Source organism: Suricata suricatta, chromosome 13 (assembly GCF_006229205.1).
Source record: "Suricata suricatta isolate VVHF042 chromosome 13, meerkat_22Aug2017_6uvM2_HiC, whole genome shotgun sequence".
Taxonomy (NCBI): Eukaryota; Metazoa; Chordata; class Mammalia; order Carnivora; family Herpestidae; genus Suricata; species Suricata suricatta.
This window is the reverse complement of record NC_043712.1, coordinates 56,425,336-56,439,938: the sequence shown is the minus strand read 5'-3', so window position 1 is coordinate 56,439,938 and position 14,603 is coordinate 56,425,336. Positions and strand designations below refer to the sequence as shown.

The following is a 14,603-nucleotide window of genomic DNA, read 5'->3' as shown; positions in this document are numbered from 1 at the left end:
ACATGATGACTCATGTATGTAATACATTTTTCAGCTTCCTGTAAAGCCAGGTATGACCATGTGAGTAAATTCAATAGGATGAGAATGAAAATTCCCTCAAAGGCAAGTTATTCCCCTTGACTTCCATTTATGATAGAGATACGGCATGCAGATTCTCTAGGTCATAGCTGAGCAACAGCAAGGAAGAAGCGCAGATCCACAAATGCCCTCATGAAACACTGCTATCCCATTAGGCTGGCCCACTCACCTTACAACTATTAAGAAGAAAAAAATAATTTTATTTCATTTCAGATACTTTTTTTGGGGGTCTCATGGTTACAGCAGCTTAGTCTGTAATCTAATTTGCACAATGTTGACTACCGTCTACTTAAATCATAATTATTTGCTTTGCTACCAATTTATTCTTTAAAGTGTTGCATGAGGGTTAAAAAGGACTTTAATTTTGTTTGATTTTGTATCAATTAGCAATCCTGATATATGATGCAAAATGTAGGGAAAGGACCCTAGAATTTTTAGACTGAATGTCCCACTGAAAATGACAAACTGCTTACCAGAACTTTTTCCCAACTTTTTTCTAAAGTTTGGTCATGAATATTTTATAATTTTCCAAACTATTCCATTGGTCATGTGGCTGTTCAGTTACTTAATCAGAAAACTCAATTCCAGGATCTGACACAGACTGAAATAATTCAAGACTACTCTATTTTCAATAAGGTAGATTTCCCAATGTTATGACTTCTTCAGATCACAGAAATATTTCAATATGCATAAAATCAACATTTTCTTAGTTAATCACGTTATTTTGGATTTGTGATCTAAGAAGGTGTTCATGCAATATATTCAAAATAAAAATTAAAAATACTGAGATGGACATTGACTACATCACATACTTTTTCTTATGATATAGCACTTTAAAATCTGGGGTACCTTTCCTAAAGCAATCAAATTTACTAACTTAAAATCAGTAATTTTTCAAACAATTATGTAAATGAACTTCCTTCTAAAATAATGTCTATTTGGTAAATCCATAGAAATTTGGTCATATATTGGGGCACCTGGGTGGCTCAGTTGATTGAGCTTCCAACTTCGGGTCAGGTCCTGATCGCATAGCTCACGAGTTCAAGCCCCACATCGGACTCTGCACTGACAGCTCGGAACCTGAAGCCTTCTTCAGATTCTCTGTTTCCCTCTCTCTGCTCCTACCCTACTCACGCTTTCTCTCTCTCTCTCCCTCTTTCTCTCTCTCTCTCTCAAAAAAATAAATAAAACATTAAAAATTTTTAAAGAAAAGTGGTTATATGTTATCTAAATATCCAACAAAGATTTTTTTGATTATTAGTATCAAAGTTACATTAGAAAATACACACTATTGCCTATTTTGATCTGCAAAATTCTCCTCAAGACAGGCTTCATGTTATACAATGCATGCCCCAAACCTAGCAAATACACCCAAATTCATAAGATTGATGACAGTTACTACAATAACTACATACATGCCCTACTCAATAGATATTACAGTAGCATCTCCAGTAACAAAGACCTGGAGCTCAGCCAAGCTGTGAGCAGCAAAGCCTATGCCTATGAGGCTGGGCTATAGTAAGAAACCCACATAGTTCCAGGATGGTAAGCCAAAAGAGGCTGACCACTCTGAAGCTGGCAGGGGAAACACAACATAAAATTTTGCTAGAGATCATTACTTTGTATGGCAGATACTGGCTGCTGCTGGGAAGCAAAAGAACCTGATCAATTTGTTGTGCAGAAGTAATATAGTAGGTGGTTCATCTTGAGCAAAGCCACAGAGAGAAAGTGGTCCCTCAAAAGTTGGCATTCTATTGTGTAGGTCATTGGCTGGAAAGAATACTCAAGATACTCCAAAATAAGATACAAAATTCGTATCTGAAGGACACATTCATATAATATTACAAAATTTGAGATAGCCTCTTCAAAAGGAAAAATGCAGTTATTAATCTCCATTATCATTATCATGATTTTCATCATAAGCCACTTAAATTTCTCAATTTTTAACTTCAGTATTTATACAGTTTTATCACAGACTATGCAGGATGGTGGGAAGAAGCCAAGGAACTAGGATAATAAGGTTGTTCGCAGTCTAAGTAATTAAAGGGACTCTATGTCAAACCAAGATTTTTTTTTAACATTTTACTTCCTTCACTAAAGAATCTTTTCATGTTCTAAGCATGATCAGATTTGCATTTTTGAAAACAAAAATAATTTGGTGGCAGAGAAAAGAACAGAGATGAGGTAGAGGTAGGAAAACTGGAAGTAGTCATCTGGGTAAGATTTGCTCTATGGAATAAAGGTGTCCTCCCAAAATTTGTATGTTGAAACCTATTGGATAGTAATTGAAGGTAGGAATTTTAGGAGATGATTAGACCACTGGGGTGGAACCCTCGTGCATATTATTTGCACTTTTAAAAAGAAATTTGCTCTTTCCCCTATGTGATAACACAGAAAGAAAGAAAGAAAGAAAGAAAGAAAGAAAGAAAGAAAGAAAGAAAGAAAGAAAGGAAGGAAGGAAGGAAGGAAGGAAAGAAGGAAGGAAGGAAGGAAAGAAGGAAGGAAGGAAGGAAGGGGAAAGGAAAGGAAAGGAAAGGAAAGGAAAGGAAAGGAAAGGAAAGGAAAGGAAAGGAAAGGAAGAAAAGAAAGGCTGTATATGAAAAAGAAAATGGACTCTTGCTAGATACAAAATCTGCTACCACCTTGATATTGGACTTTCCAGGGTGTAGAACACTGAGAAATAAATTTCTGTTGTTTATAAACTGGGTAGTCTATGGTATTTTTGTTACAGCAGCCCAAATTCATTACAATTTGGTAAGACAATGAAGCAAAATTATGGCCATGGGAAAGATTTGATAAATAATAATAGTGAAGAAGACGAAGAAGACGAAGAAGACGAAGAAGAAGAAGAAGAAGAAGAAGAGGAGGAAGAAGCAGCAGCAGCAGCAACAGCAGCAGAAGAAGAAAGAAGGAGGAGGAGGAAGAAGAGGAGGAGGAGGAGAACCTGACAGAACTTAGTCATGAAAGATATCATTTAACAACAGGACACTTACAGGGCTAAATGTGGACACTGCCACAGATTTGAGGAGACAATCTAGACTTCCAAAAAACTTTACTCTCTTGAAGCTGCAAATTTTGCTAATTGTAGCTGATTACAAGTACTTATTACATGTGCTTGCCTGTGGAGACCCAATCCAAGATATCTCGCTCTACTCACATCATTAGTCCAAATTAAATTATGTATAATGAGTATATTATATTTCAAGAATCATTGGGACCACCTGTTTAAAAACACTTTGAAACTAAAGATTATGTCTTCCTTCTAGTAAACTTCAAAGTAATAAAAATATATTATTGCCAATGTGTTAAACATTTCCAGGCTTCTTTGTTTCTCATTCTTGACCATTATTCCTCCTACAAGCATGTCAATGACAGAAGGCCAAAACCTAGCTGGTAACAAGTAGTTCCACAGTTTAGTAGTTCTGTGAAGGTCTCCAGTGGACAAGTTTATATCATCAACCTGCTCAAGATGGCAACTTTTCCACTCCTCAACTCTCATTTAAGACCAAAAATTCACTGAATTTTCTTGGCAAGTAATCAGAACACATGAAGGAAGAAAAACCTTAGGAAGACCTTAGGGAGTTAAAAGATAATCCAATTACCTTGTTTACTAAGTGTTTTTGTATCTTTCACACCTGAAAGGAAGAGGTTTGAACCTCTTGAAACATGAGTCCGGGAAACAACTTTAACTTTCTATTTTTGGTATTACGTATTCCAACAACATAGGAAAAAAGAAAAAATTTGTATTTGTTTTGTCATCTTGTGGTATTAAATAAAACTATAACTTGACAAACGTACCTAAGACATAAGAAGTGTTGATTCAATAAGCTGAGAAAGAGCAAAGCTAATGTTTTATTTCGTTTGATTTTTAAAATGTCACACAACATTTCTGATAATTTTACAGAACATCAAAGATATATCTCATGTCCTTTCAAAATTAGGACACCAGATTTCTATCAATATGCATTGAGCATTTCTCATATATTAGAAAGCCAATAAATGTTTGCTGAGGATAATTTTATTCAAGCTTTCTTAAATTTAGTTACTATACAGGTAACCGTTTAACTTTCCCATTTTTATAATCTGAAGACTCACTCATAATTTATGTTGTAACTCATATTCCTTTTTTTACTTATTAGTTTCGGGTAGGGAGTCATATTAAAATTTGAGAAACATGATCAATATACTAGAAATAAGCAAATAAAAGTAGTTTATTATTATAATCAAATTAAATTTTCAACATAGTTAATACAATATCATGCAATAGTGTAAATAATACCCAGGGGAATTATAGTAAGATGTATAAATACTAAGAGTTCACACAAATAATTGTAATTAAGATGCCCCTTACAGGACCAATTTTTGGCTTTCTTCTTCTTACTTATTTCTTTAGTGTTTTTTTTTTAATTTTTTAAGATGTTTTATTTATTTTTGAGAGAGAGAGAAAGCATGAGCAGGGGAGGGGCAGAGGGAGAGGGAGGCACAGAATCCAAAGACAGGCTCCAGGCTCCGAGCTAGCTGTCAGCACAGAGCGCATAGAACCCTGAGATCATGACCTGAGCAGAAGCCGGATGCTTAACCGAGTGAGCCACCCAGGCGCCCCTTTTAGTGCTCATGATCAGTATCCCTTATGTTACACTTTGCATTAGTTAATTATGCTAGTGTAACTTTAATATCATGGGAAATATGTATCAAAATACTCAGAATAATACTGACCTTGAACGTAATGCCACAGTGCATCCAGAGCTCATCTTCCCTGCTCTTGTGTTTGTGTTCTGCTATGCCTTTTACATAGCACAAAATGTCTCAAACATCTTGGTTGACTCTCAAAAAGTATGACTCTTGGTCATCAGTAACCATGTGCAGCAAGGTGTGTAAAAGACCTGACACAGCATAAAGTTGTGGCCAAGAAGTTATGGAGGCCTGAGTAATGAAACCATCTCGATCAATCTACTCCTGGGAAGGGGTACACCAGGGAAAAGCAAAAAGCACCTCAGGCTCTACCAGATCCAAAACTTCCAAGGAAGAAACGGAATACGCTGCAAAACACTGGTGTCATCCTTACTCATTAAATTTGGGAACTGCTATTTGGAGATAGTTTGCCTCAGTGTGTTTCATCCCTTCCTATTTCCCCTCAGCAACACCTTCATGATATCTCTCCCTATATGTTATTTACTTATAATAACTCATGTTTACTTCATTTGACAAGAACTGTATTATACAAGCAGAACTAGGATCCCTCCCCTTTTCCACTTTTGAGCTACAGAACCTATTCAACTATGGAATTCCTTTCATATGCTAATGTAATTCTGGGAAAACATTTAAATCAATGTGCCAAAATATCCATATCACAAAGTGGTTTAAAATGTGGGGTCTGCAGGCAGAGGGCAAGGTACGGCACTTGATATGCTACCTTGGGCAAGTTTACTTAGCTTCTGTGTACTTTAGTTTCCTCATGTGTAAATTAAACATAATAATGGTGCCAACTTCAGAGGGCTGATGTGGGAATAAATGAGTTAATGCATGTAAAGCATTTAAAATAGTGACTGGCATACATTAAACTCAATAAATGTTAGCTAGTATAATTACCTCTATCTGAAGACTTTTTCAGAGCTCATGAGAACGTACCATGGCACCAAAAAATTCTAAAAACTCAAGAAAAGAAGTAAGACCCTAAAGCCATCTCTGATTAGGAAAACAAAACTGCTTTCTTCTTTTAGTGTCATCATAAGAAGTGATGGACTATTTATGAAAAGTGGATTGTTATATTGAGGAGAGGGAAGCCTGAGCTGTTCAGGAAATACAAGAAATAAAATACAAACAATGGCAAAATCTATTTAAAAATCCTAACAGCATACACTTTTGTCTTCTCATGTGTCCAACAGGGTCATCCCTATGAAACTAGCACAGTGGGTTCCCATTAAGGACAAAGGACATGGGCAGAAAAGGGACACTTGGCAGCAGAAACAGAAATAAGAAGAGACTGCCCTGTTAAATGAGAGGGAAAAGAAGCCTTCTCTAGTGGGAACCATATGATCTCTCTGACCTCACCTCTGAAACTGATTGATCTCCAGGTTCAACCTATGTAAGATTTCACACCAAATCATTCTAGGATATAGCCTGGAATTCCTTTCTCTGAAAAAATTATATGTGTGTATATATGTGTGTGTGTGCACTGTATATAACATATATACTGTTTCATATATTACAAGTAGACTAATTCTTAAGATGCACTCCTTCAAAAAGCAGGTAATTATCATTGTGTTTTAGCAAAGGTGCAATTTATGTTATTTGGTCCTGGCAAGTTCCCACAATGGAAGGAGTACACAGTAAAGTAGGAAGGTTTCAAGCCCCTAAAAAACAACAGGAAGGCATGCCTTCCTGAGGTGCAGGGAAATGGGACACTGAAGTGCTGAATTCAATCCTTGAGAGCACACAATTCCACCACAAGAAAGCCCTGCTGTCTTCAATCACACAGGTACAAATGATGAGGATGAGCCAGGTCTTACAGAGCTAACCACATATGTATCCTAGGAGGAAACAAATGGATAGCATGTGTGTCACAAAATGAACACATCCATTCAGAGGAGAAGCCACTGGACATCCTTACATGCTAAAATTACAAGCAAGGGTCCCCTGAAGTAAATACCTCAAATAAATATTAAGAAATAATTGAGTATATTATATAATAGAAAATAACAAATGATGGGGAAATGTTTCCTCTCTTTGTGAAATACATGGTCCATCATTAAGACTTAGAAATATAAAAGAGGCTTTGAGAGTGAAAGAACATGTTACATTGGCACTGTGTTTCAAATGTTCCTGTTGAATAGCACCACAACTGAAACTTTGGTAAGGTTTTTAGAGAGCATAAGAAGGAAAGTGCTTTAAAATCAAGTCAGAAATGTTTCCATTACTTATTCTGGAGAAATCCACGGGTGAATTCAGGGTAATTTTTTTAAACTCCAAATATACATAACAATCCAAGTAAATTTCTAAAAATGTAAATTACACTTTATCTTCCTCTTTGGTTATCTGGTCCAAAGTACATATTATAACGGCTTTTTATGAAAATAACACACACATCACAATTTACAGGCAGAATTTCTTCTCTTTTCTCTGTTCTCTTTCCTGAGAAAACCAATGCACTTCTATGATGCTTTGGATATAGCTGAAATAAAAACATGAGCCTTGTCTGTAATTTGTATTGTATCCTATGAATTTGGAAAGGTATTGATACATAGATTGTGAACTGCTACAGTGGTCTGGAGATTTACTGGGGTTTCCCATATCTTGAAGATCTGAGGATGATATGCTGAAAAGTTTATCATTCCTTACTGCTTCTTTAGAACTTTGGAGAGTGGAGCACCTGAAGAATTAGCATTGGGGTAACAGTGCTTTGAAGATGATGAAGGGTGACAATTCCAGTGGAATACAGCATAGTCTACAGGTGCTAAATGAGCAACAAGAATTCCACCCAGCTTCTATAAAAGCCGCCTCTGTCTCAGGATGACAGTGAATGAAAGGGGGGAAATGGCAAAAGAAGACATTTACCTAGACATTTTTAAGCAGAGATGTTCTTTGGGAAATTCTGTTTTCTCTATGGAATCAAAAAAAAATCTTAATAAAGGAAAACATTTCATAAAAATATAGAATGATGAAAATTGCTAGATTTTGAGTGTTGTACTCAGCACTGCTTGGCACATAGGAGATTGAATACATATATGGGGACCAGATATTATGATATATACACTCTATGACTGACTATGACTTGAAAATGCATATAAGTTAGGAAACAGAAGTACATGTAACTTCTAGGAGTAGATAATATGACTATGGCACCTCAATTATTGTCTTGTCCTTGATTTGTGTTGCAAAAAATCAAAGGAGGAAATAATACACATCATGAACTGATAAACTAACCTTCTTAGTTAAGTTGATATAAGGTTCCAGATGATATAAGGGAGTGATAACAAAAAACTGAGAATACGGTAGAGTTTCTAATGAGCCAGATTCCTCTTAATTTGATGACCTTTTACCCAAAGTGACAAATCATATCTGTGATTTTTGAAACCCATTTTTAAGAAGAACAAAAAGTGGAAGAATACTGCCCTTAGGGCCAGATTAACATGTCTCTCCTCTCTCCATCCTCTCCCTTCTTCATCCTTTATTCTACTTCCAAGTGCAATTTCTGACCTTGACCATAAAGATTATAGGTCACAATACTGGGACAACATTCTAGGGATACAAGATTGTATGAGTATTTTTCCAGCTACCTAATATAAATGTCTTAGACACGTGGCCTAGACATTAAAAACAGGAAGCATTCTGTTTCTCTTGCTTACTTTTTTCTGGTTCTATATTCTAAATTAGCCTTTCCTGGAGCTGGAAGGGCTATGTCGTAGGCCCTTGTCGTAAGCTACCCAGCTCTGACTAACCAAAGGAATAGAAGTATATCCTGCAATACAAATCCCATAGCACATGTGATTAGCAAATAAGCAGTAAAAAGGAATATGCACACACAGCTTCCCTGGCTTTGTTCTCTCCTATAGCTGTAGAAGGGGCCACCTTTTTAATCAAGCCACACTTGAGAAATATAACTTTGGATGGTTTTAAAAAGTATAATTCATAGCATTCCCAATAGAATAAACACATTACTAGACTTGTATAACCAATTATCTACATAATTCCATGCTTAAAAAGGAATTTTTATAAAATTCACTATTCTGTGTTGAAGTGTAATAATACTTTTATTGTTCCCTTTACAAAGTAAATCAAATATGCAATAAATGATAACAAGATAAACAAATTAAAATACATACATTTCGTTTGAGATTCATGATGAAAAACTTTTAACTAACCATGCCATAATTAAATTGATAATTTTTTCTTTTCCTTTTTTAGCACCTAATGTAAGTACATATACTGGTAAGTAAGGTCTGTAATAATGAGAAAGAATAGCAATTATGTTCCCTGAAACCTTAAGAATATGTAATTATTATAATGTATTTAGAAAATATATGGACTTATTAAATGAGGCAAGGCCTTGGTAATATGGTACACCGTTGAACTTTCATTTGATTTAAGGCTCAGAGAGCAATTTACTATATCACACCCTAACATGTTATTTCTCTTTGATTATTCAATTTTTATACGTACACTTCTAAAATTTTAAGTGTACCATTTTCATTCAGTTCAATCATGAAAAGGATACACATACACAGCACCAAACACAAAAAATGTAAAACAAATAAGTTCTCTAAAATTAATCACCTATATCTTGCATTCAGAAGTAAATAAATTTCAAGTACAGCATTATTTCCCAGGCTCCAACAATTTAAAATATAAAACATTTTATAGAACTATGGCTCCACTTGCTACCACCCAGGTGTTTATATTAGAAAAGGAAAACACTGGGCACACCGATTTTCTTAGAGGGGAAACTTTTTCAATTTCATCAATTATATTGATGAGAGGAAAAGTCAAAACTATTGATTCTACAATCACCTTAAGTGTTCACCTAGTAGGTGATCTTGGTTTTCTGTAAGAAAAGCAAGCCCTCAAAATTAACATTGTATTCTTCCTCTGTGTTCATTCCTCATGATCAGAAGCCTTGTCAGTATAAAAATGTTTTTAGATAAATGTGTCTTACATCATCAATGGAATTATTTTATTGATTGATTTTCTTGAAAATTTACTAACAGGTATATAAATTAGTGTCTACGTGTTTACTTGTAAATGAATCTTCTTAGCTACTACTGCTTTGTGATGTAAAACCTCTCTGTGAACTTGGGAAATGCATGTTACCTTTACTGTTTTTAACTTCTGAAGCTTTTAGTTTTCTCTTTTAAATACAGCAGGTGAAATAAATTTTTATATGGTAACTTCTAACTATGACAGTCTGTAAGATGTACTTTAGGGGGGGAAATAAGTTTACTTAAACTGTGCATATTTATCTAAACATGATATTGTAAAATAGAATATATAAAGAAATGGAGTGGAGAAAAAAGGAAGGCAAAAGACACTAAACAATTTCCTTTATTTTTATGTCCTCATGCCCTTTTGGTATTAAGTAGGGTAACAAATCTATAAATACTTATGTATTTTTTTCAGTAGGTAAGATGATTTATAGGGATTTTATTCCACCCTTTCCTCCCATCATCTCCTTCTCCTCCTCCAAATAAGCATTTAATCCACATAGCATCAGGGTCCAGTGATTTCCAACATGGCTTGGGGACAATTTCCATAGTCCTTCTCCAAACAGGATGGCTCCCGCACTCTTATATGGGTTCTCAAGGTGCCACAGTGTAATCTAACAATTTGCTAAAGGCTACTAATAATTATTTTACTAATTATATTATCTTGTTCCATGAGGTTTTGGAATTTAAATTATCTCAAATTGTAGGTCAATTTCTCTACTGGACAGAGGATAAAATCCAGGTACAGAGAGTCCAAATTACCTCCCTGGGGTCACACTGCCAATTACAGATGAGAAGAAAACCCAAAAGCTTTGATTCTACAATCACATTAAATGTTCACCTAGTAGGCGATGTTCATTTTTTTATTCTTCATTCATTTTCTTTTGTTCAACATATTTTAAAGAGTTTGAAAAGACATAACCATTATTGCAAGTTAAAGTTAACTTCCACATTGATTCTACCAGTTGAAATTCATTTATTCTTTATGGATGCCAAATTGCTTTTGAACAGCCTGATGAAAACCCAGTGAACTGACAGTAGTCATAAAAAATTTGTACTTAAATATACAAGGAGATAAATTCAAATGGCACTCAACTGGATACAAAATCCTACTCATCCAATTTTCATTATAACTCAAATAAGCATTATAAAATATATAGCATCATATTATTTGCATTATTAATGTTTATTAAATTCAGTTTAAGTGTAAGTCCAAAAAATACTATTGAAATGAAGTTATTTTCTCCAGAGGAAAATTGAAATAAAGTTTTTTGTTACATTAAATGAGAGATAGAGACATATTGATATATTCAATTAGGCAATTTTGAAAATCACATATTTTTTAGAAATTTCTAAAAAGTGAAGACATTGGGTAGGTAAATTTAAAATGTGGACTATGCTGTTCAGGTCACTGTTCTCAAATCACCACATAAAATCCATCCATTTCCCACCTTCACCTATAATCCGGTCTTAGAAATGCAAAGCTACTGAAAGTTAATCAATGATACATCTTAAACTGCAAAACAATTTACACCAGTGGTAACCATAACAATTATCATGTGCACTATCAGCCATTTCCAAAATTTTAACACAGTGTCTAGCTAATAATTTTATATAATCAGCAATATCTTAACTTTTCTCTTACACTTAATAGTACTAAGGAAAAAACATCCTTTGCACCTGAAGTTTGCATCTGTACCCAACTAGTAATATGCAGGAGAGAAAGAATGTCATTCCACTGTGGAAGAGCAAAATTTTTAATAGTTCAGCCTTTTGGTATTCCATCTAATTAACAGTATTTTACTTTATAAATTAAATGTTTTAAGGAAATAACAATCATATCCAAAGGGCTCTATAAAATATAAGACCATGTGATCCACACAACCATCTTTAAGTCGCTACAGTTACAGGACTAGACCTATAAATTCTATGTTAATATTAAAGGAAAAGAAAAGTATGCTTGCCTTTACCAACTGCAACTGTAAGCAAATACAGGTACACAGCACTTTATTAGTAAGAACTCCTTTAGTAAGCACACGTTAGAGGAATTAATCATTCATTCCCTGCAGACTGCTTATGTATTTCATAGGGCCATTATCTGATCTGAATAACAAGAACAATTGCATAATAAAACACATTACTGCTGACATTAGCAACTTTCGTTTTTCAACTTTAAAGTTGCAACCACCTCTGTATTGCACAGACAGCTGGTGGCAAAAAAACAAAAAACAAAAAACAAGAAACAAAACCCAAAAAAGAACACAACCTGACAATTCAATCACTCCATCCAGTTCTGATTTTTTTTTGAAAGTGGTCAAATATAATATGTGCAACCTTAACTAGAAATGCTTTTAATTCAGGCTATCTTCCTTAGCACTATAACATAATTATAACACATGCAGAATAATGATCACGTTAATTGTGAATCTTTGCTCTCAGCAATTTGAACAGATCAACAATTCTATCATGTCTTCTCTATGTGTTCTGTGGAAAATGTGTCCTATAGTGATATATGTAATAACATATTTGAGCCACTCTTAAAATTAGCTACTTCAGTATAGTCTTCCCTTTTATTTTTCAATAATTGTTTTTTTTCAAATATCCTATATCCTTTCAGATATTTGAGGTCACAAGTAAGTAGAGGTCATATGCTATTCCAATCTGATCAACCAAGGGTTTCATTTTAAATTATTTAAATTCATTTTAAACGAATAGCAGAAATGGCAGCTGAGAATAGCAATGCCTCCAAGAAGACCCATTTGGATACACAATAAAGTAATATATAAAAAACAATGACGTATCTTTCCCAGATGATTTCCATATTTTATAACTTCATTACAACAAATTCATCAACTGTCCTACTGTTATCTCATTACCCGAAAAACTTATGTCCCAAGATATTCAGAGCGTTTGACATTGAATAGCCATATCAACTCAAAAACATCTTTCCCTTATTTGAACCATTGTATGTAGTTTACTCTTAATTTTTAAAATCAATGCCAAATGAATATTGCCATTTTTATATATTCACTTGACTAGATATAAATGTAACATTTTTTTCCACTTTACCATTATTGGCAAATAAATATGAGAGCCCTTAGGTATTGTTTGATGGTAAGGTGTTCTGTTGAAAAAACATACGTGAGGTAGTGGCTTTAATTTTCAATCTAGTTCGTAACTCTTAAAGACATCTGCTTTTAAAAGTGTGCTTTACACTCCGACAAAATAATTGAAAGTCAAAGATAAAACAAACTTTTTAAATCACTATTCTACACTAGTCAGTATGGACGCTGTTATGTCAGAGAAGTTTGACTTTGTTAAAAATCTGCTCTATCTAAACTGCAATTCTTACTGTATCTACTATATATGTATCAATGCAAGAAGAATAAGGTCCCCAGTCCATTTGGCAGTAATAAAGGGGAAAATGCTGAAATGATATTGATTCTCTCCCTCCTGTGCAAAACAAACTGACTCAACTGTATTTTTCCTGACATAAGACAAAGGGTTTCTTCAGATATTACAAAATATTGGCAAATGTTAGACTGTGTATCTTTTTTTTCTTTTTGAATATACCATTAACCCTTTCACCGAGACAGGAAGGGTGTCCTGCTTGTTTCTGCAGAAATGCTGCAGCTGCTGACATGGTGACGTTAGCCCCAAGAGGAACCGCCTGCAAAAGTTTCTCGGGCAGAGACCCTCGGCCCCAGGAGACCCCTCCGCCTGGCGCTGGCTGCTGAGCCCCTGTCACAGTTTGTAACCCGCGGTGTCAAAGTCGCAGTCTCAGCTCCTGCCTTCTCCACAACATTTTTTCACATTCCCTCTGCAAATTCATCGCATCCAAATTCCCCAAACTAGCCTAGCTCGCGGGGTTTGGCTCAACGGCTCACCCATCTACAAGCATTCGAAACCGCAACAGGCTCTTCTCCGGCTCTTTGGCACCATCTCTCTTAACTTTCCCGTGACCCAGTCGCCGGCGAGCGGTCTCCAGCTCCGAAGGCAGAGCCAGCAGCCAGGCGGGGCCACGGAGGAGGGCAGCTCCCGCGGGCCAAGGCCGAGGGAGCCGGCGGCGAGAGCGGCGGGCCAGCGGGCCGGAGTCCTCCGGCTTTTTCTCCGTAACCGTCCTGGAGTCTTAAAATCAGCTAACGGTTCCCCCAGCAAGGCTTCCAACAGCCCTTGAACAATGAACGTGTAAAAACCACATCCCCAGCAAGGTTCCCCACAATGAAGTCGTCTCCATGCTTAAAGAAAAAGCAGCTTAGCAAACCACGTCGCGATTAAGAACTACTTAAGTTATATAAGTCAACTTCCCTCTTCCCGGTAACACGGAGGGTCCACACCATTTGAAGGCAGAGCACCCAGCATATGCCCCACTTCGGAGAAAGGAAACACAAAAGCACTTTACTTACTACAGCAGCCGCTCCAGTCCTCCTTGGGAACCCCGAGGGGTCTCCGCTTGTCTTCCCACCAGCCAAATAAAGAACTGCCTTTCTATTCCACACAGGCCCGGAATGGACTGCGAGAAAGGACAGCACGCGCACAGCCGCCCGTCGGGCTTCGGCGTGGGGAGGGTGCTTCGGGTGCGGTCTGTTTCAAAAGTGGGACCTTCTTTTCCGTGGGGAGGGGCAACGGCCGAAGAAAACAAGGGCGCTCCGAAAGCTAGCGTGGGTCCTGCAAATTATTCTGAAGGCAAAGTACCGGCACGCTCCCCGCCGAGGCTGCCTGTCAGCGGCGCGCGAGGGGAGGAGGCTGAGGAGCAGGAGGAGGAGCGGCGGGAGGGCGCGCGGGCTCGGGGGGAGGCCGCCGCCGGGAGGGAGAGCGCGCGGGGGC

General features: G+C 36.5%; 1 long non-coding RNA gene across 2 annotated transcripts in view; it reads right to left on the bottom strand.

Annotated features, from left to right (window-relative positions):
* LOC115276602 overlaps positions 1–14,507 on the bottom strand; it is a 1,186,317-nt gene extending 1,171,810 nt beyond the window's left edge. For both annotated transcript variants that reach the window (XR_003902023.1, XR_003902022.1), the window contains exon 1: positions 14,183–14,507. This is a non-coding gene — a long non-coding RNA (uncharacterized LOC115276602). The remainder of the gene's footprint in view (positions 1–14,182) is intronic.
* Between the last annotated feature and the right edge of the window lie 96 nt (positions 14,508–14,603).